Here is a 6,000-nt window from a genome sequence, read left to right as displayed (position 1 = left end):
CACAAGCCGAATATGCTCCGAATGCCAGCAGCTAATATTATTGAATAAAATTGAATTTCGCCAGCGTTGCTGGCTTGGCGAAATTATTAAAACATGACTCGGAACTCCAGTTGGCTTTTCCGTTCTGTTTTCCGTACTCGGCTTAGATCTCTGGTCCAACAATTTCATTTTGCGGCTTGGCGGGGTTTTTGCTGCGGCACGCCACACGGATAATTCAATTAGGTTCTGGAGTAGTTGGCACTCCAAAAGCGGAAGACGGCAAATTGCAATACTTTTGCAATTATCCGGAACTATTGGATGCAGCTTCTAATTGCCGGAGGGATTAGCAAGTAAGTTGCCAAGGAGAAACCCTTTCAGACTCGCGCTTGTGCTCCTGAAATTGTACCAATAATAATTTAAATGTTACTTAAGCCAAATCTATTTTGATTTGCCATTCCTATTATGTGTGTAATTTGAGGTAATACCTTATATGTACAATTTGAACAGATTTCCACTAAGACTAATTCTGTAGGTTGCCTGGGGCTGTGATAAATGTTTGGCTAAACTGTGAAATCTAGGGAAAAAGGCTTCACAGTCCACAAAGCATTAATCGCCCTGCCAATGGTTTTCCTATTTTCCTCACTTTCGAAATTATAGTACAGGCAGCTGCTCAATTCAATTTAAATTGGCAACTGAACAACAGGCCATCTCGGTTTCCACTCTACCATTTCCATTTAACTTTCTCATCAGGCTCCATTCCGCTACGTTCTGGTAGACCGACTGCCTCAAAGTAAATATCCAACTGTAAATCCACAAATCAAATGCAATCAATTCAAATTTCACACTTCAATATTCATTAGAAATTTATTTTGCATTTTACAACTGCAATGTGAAAGGATTCGCCAAAGGCAATCGCCTGGTAAAGCCAAAGACCCAGCTCCTCGGCATCTCAGCTCGATTGGAGAACGAGGGAACGTATAAAAAATAGCTTTGAATTTTCAGGAAAATTAGCTGCCAATTGTTTTCACCGCTCAGCATCGACATTCAGCTGATAAATGGAGAACGGACGGAACGGAAATTGTGCTAAACCAAGCGGGAAATTTCGAATTTTGCCCGATTTTGGTTTAACCCCGTAAAGAGCTGCACTTTAAGTCAAATACTTTAATTTGGCCGCCTGATTTTTGTGGTCAAGGGATGCGCACAACTGTCCCCAAGATGTCCGAAATAAAAGGTGAGTGACGAAGCGCACCACGAGAGTACTAAATGAGGTGAGGTCTGACTTAATTTTTCGAAATGTATTATAATACTTTGTCACATAAATCGATACTCCAATTTGTATATGTTCAAGGTGGTGCATTCGTCACGTCCACATTGTCGCTGTTTTGTTAGCCCATATAAATGCATATGTTTTTGTCCTTCCAAGTGCAGTGCATATAACTTAATTATGCAGAAATGTACAGGGTGGTCGAGTTTCTCCATGCGCCGCTTGAGGTCCCTGCAGAAGCTCAAAGTTCATAATAGGATTTAGTTGGTACAGCTTGTTGCAGCACTTTTGGTTGCCTCTGTTGCCCCTGCCACCAATGCCGGTGGCCTGCTGAAGATGATGATGATGGTGCACGGCAGTCCTAGTCGCTGTCTGGCTTTCTGTGTCAAACGCAGAACTGTGGGCACGTCCATCAGATTGAAGGCACTACTTTGGCTACAGTCCTTGTTTTACAATTTTTGCGTGAATAAATCAAATTACATAAGCTATGGGGCTTCATAGGTTAAGCACTTTGGATCTCTAAATATCAAATGTTATAATTTGAGCAAGATCTAACTTTCGTGTTGTGTTTAGGAAAGGTCAAGCAAAATATAGCTCACAATTTTAGAGACTTAAATGAACATTTAGTCCACTGTGCATTGTCAAATATGGTCACTTTCTAGCTTCTCCGTGCCCGGTGGAAGCCACCTGACCCGTGGACTTTTTCCTGGCTGACACATAAATTATGCACACTGGGAAAAAGAAAGGTGGCCTTGGAGGGAAAGAGGATGACTCCAACTGTTAAACGGAAGGGGGCAGGGTTTTTTTTTTTGGTGCTTTCCAGAGAGAGTAGAGTGCGCTGCATCTTATAATTCTTGTATGAAAATAACAGCAGCCTAAATGTCTTGCATGCGATAATGAAAATTTATGAGGGAATAGCACGGCAACCCATCCCTTTGGCTTTTTTTTGGGCACTACGTTTTGCTTTCTAGTGGGTCATGCATTTTTAAAGAGCACTCTATGGCAACCTCACCGGAAACCTCAACCATCAACTTCGCCAACCTGCCGGCTCATCAGCATCATTTCTGCTGCTGACTGCGTAATGTATTGATAAACATTAAAAGCCAATCAGCGTAATGGGTTGTGAAGTGAAGTGGGTTTCCCGCCATCTCGTTCTACGTACTTCACTTTCAACAGCTCATAAAATTGCAATTGACTTTGAGCCCGGAATATGCAGTATTCCGGCCAAAGCCCGCCGACTCCTTGCCTTTTGGCTTCGTAAAATGTCGCAGTCACATATGTGCTTAATTAAGTGAATAAATTGATATTTGGTGCGAGTTTATGACTGCATTGCAGTTGTGCCCCGATTACGTCGAGTACGCTGCAAATGATGTCCTTATCCACACTTACTGGCGCATTAATATCCACTCGGCAAACTGCTCAAGGGTGTGCGAATGGCAATAACATTAATGTTTTTTGTCAACAAAAATTATCACATTTTCTCGATCGTTAAGATGTAGTAATGGTTTCGCATAGATGGAATAAATTCACTTATTAGAGGACTGAGAAAGACTTTCTTTTTCTTTTCTTTAAATTTCTTTTGATAAATGTAGAAAGTAGGCCATTAACTTATTACCAGATAATTTGCTCTTGGTAAAAACTTGTACCATTGGACCACCATAACCAGCTAAATAACAAGATCCTGGAAACCCAGGACAACAGGCAACTATTTAGCATACCACGTAGCCCGAGAAGATAATTTAATTAATTTACTTCGCCTGGTCATCCTGTGCGCATTTGTCTCTTGGCCTGGACAAGCCATAAACTGGAAAGTTACGAGTATTTTCAGCAGCTGCAGCTACTTCATTATGTGACTGATGATGTACAGCAGAGTTCTAGGGATGTTATCAGGTTTTTCCTTCCATTTTTGATGTCTTTACTTGAGCGCGCGAAAGGATGGACGGAAGCATCCTGCTTGTCTTTATGGCCGTCAAGGAGCGATGTTCAAGGAAAACTTTCCAGAATGGCGGCGAGAGGCAAAAAATAAAAAAAAAATAAGAAAATTGGCACATAAAAAGTTTTTTAATGAATGGAATTAGTGTTTGAGCTGCAGCGACTTTGCTAAATCGTCCGAGCATCGCCTCGGAAGTCCACTCAGAGTGCCACTCCTCCATGTCCAGAGTCACTGCGTCAACTTTTGGCTGGCCATCAGCATCGGCGGTGACTGCTCTTCTTACAAGGCTAACAAAATTAGCGCTTATTAGTGCCAGTTGGTCAAACTTGGCTGTGATTCTTTTGGACTCTTTTCCACTCTTTGCTTCCTGTCATAATTTCCCCAGAGTGCGACTACCGGGAGTCATTCCCTAATTGTTTCAAATGGACTTTTACCAGCTCGGATGTGTCGCAAAATAATTTCAGTGCCCTGGTGAAACCACAACGTGGTGAAATAAAATATAATTAGAGCATATTTTACGAGTGCTTTTCCCTTTGTAAGGGAATTATTCCACAAAAAATACATAAAATATACAGAAAATATTTCAGTACTATTATAACTTGTGCTAAAACTGACAGTATCGACTTTTTTTAAATATCCCCGCATGTCAGCTCTAATTCATTTTGTTTTGCAACTAAAAATTGTCAAGGCTGGCTAACCTAAAGGAATGTGTGTGCAAACGAGGACACGACTTGCATTATAATCCAGGAGCACGCTATGGCTGCCCAGAGGCGACGACCACAACCGAATGGTGAAATGGGACCAAAAAGAAAGTAAGCCAAAAAGCCGCAAAAGATATCAATGAACAATCGATGCTGCAGACTAACCGCAGACCCAACTCCTCCACCTTGGGGATGCGGCAGAAAAAGGCAACTATCGACGAGATACGGATACATGCACGTCCTGCAGACGGAGATACAGATACAGATACAGTATCGTCCTTAGAAGGACAAGTCGTCGCAGTGAATTTGTAAAATACGTGACAAACATTTTCAATTTGGCGGCTATCTTGGCCGCTCCTCCCCCCAATCATCGCATTTCCCCATCCCAGCTGCTATCATCTGCTCTACTATTTACAATTCAATTGTTCTAATTTCGTTTCTTTCGGTTGGATGTAGCAAAAAATGAAGTTCAATTGAATCGACAGTCTCGAAAGTTAAATGCTTGGCCACTATTTTCCAACTAGTTCGTTTTCACCCGTCCACTTGTTTTTTGTTCTGCTGTATGTTTCTTGTCCAAATTGATTTATGTTCGATGTCTGTTCAGTGGTTTTTTTCGCAGTTTGGCAGCTCTTATCGAAGCGAAGCTTTTATTGTCTGGCTAACCATATTTTGCGGTCCTGGCGGTTATAAATTTATCGTAATTTTCGTGCCATTTTAAATGGCAACAAACATTTAAATTTATAACGTGTCGATGTCCTCTGAGGTTTCTTTGTCATTTTTGGTAGTTATAACCGACAGTCTGGCTGAATCTCTCTTGGCTCAGCTTATGGTTTTGATGATTTGTTTTATTTCATAATTAAATAAATATTTTTCAGAAAGCGCCTAATGTTTTTTTCAGAAAAAAGTTAAAAAGTTGTACGCTTTTTGCACATCTGATCTCATTCAACCTCATGTACATAGTCAACATGATATTAAAAATTAAAATTACATTAGTTATGACCATGATCAAGCGTAATCAAGGTAATTCCACTTGCCTGCAGGTGTCGCAGCCAGCTTTACACTTCAGGCGTTAAGTATCCGCCCCGATGGCTATCAATTGAACAGACTCGCAGTTGAGTGGGGAGACTTTTAAAAACAAGAGCGCATAAAAAAGCCCTACAAAACATTTCAGCAACAACAGCTCTTAAATGGCTACGACATCTGCCATATGTTTCAATGAATGGGCTTAAAAGTGTTTGGAGGCAACACAAAAAAAATCAAATTAAAAACTGCCGCAGCATTAAGTGTGTGATGGCGCTGGGGATGTGGCATTCCAGCTCATAGCCTGGCAATTGTGTGTGGTGCTTGCCAAGTGCATTATTGAGTTTACTCGCTTATTTCATTGCGGACCAGCGCAAAAAGTTTCATTTCCAGCGCATTTAAACGCAATATGGGCCTTGAATGCACCTCCAACCCACCTAGACCACCTGGAGCACCTGGACCACCTGGACCACCTGGTCCGGCGGGAAAAGCGCTTAATGTGCTTACATGGCCAACTGGCGAATGCATTCCGAGGACTGGCCGAGCTCCGCACTTGCCCTCCACTGACGGGGTGACTTAAGTAAGGCGAAAGCCGTTAAGGTATTTATGGCCATCAGGACATAATCGCAGTCGGATGATTATTTCACTTTGAGCTCAGCTTGTCATACTTAATTTACGAATTTTAAAATGGTTCCTTTTTTGACTAATTGCATGGTTTTAATGTTATGTTTTTTTAATTCTTTATTTGATTGATTGTTAAAAATAGTACTACCTTGAGAATGCAAAGAAAGCCTAATTTTTCCCAGTTACTTACACAGACCTTCTTTATATTCTACAAAACTCAAGACTAAGGCTACATCCCAAAGTCCTAAGCTTGCAATTGCCAACTTCCCATTGCGGTAATTTGATTAGTCGGCCGGCTTGTCGACTTTTTTCGTGCTGCTGTCTGCCTGCTGGCTGACTTGTCTGGGCAAATTTATATAAATGCCCGCAAAATTGACCTGTGGCCTCCCCCGGCAATTATAACAAATTATCAACTCGCTCACACGAACGTAGCCGAGCACACAAACGCACACAGCCGCAAAGAGGGGCAGACAAACTCG

Source organism: Drosophila erecta, unplaced genomic scaffold, assembly GCF_003286155.1.
Source record: "Drosophila erecta strain 14021-0224.00,06,07 unplaced genomic scaffold, DereRS2 tig00000055-arrow-pilon, whole genome shotgun sequence".
NCBI lineage: Eukaryota > Metazoa > Arthropoda > Insecta > Diptera > Drosophilidae > Drosophila > Drosophila erecta.
Note: the sequence above shows the minus strand (reverse complement) of the source record.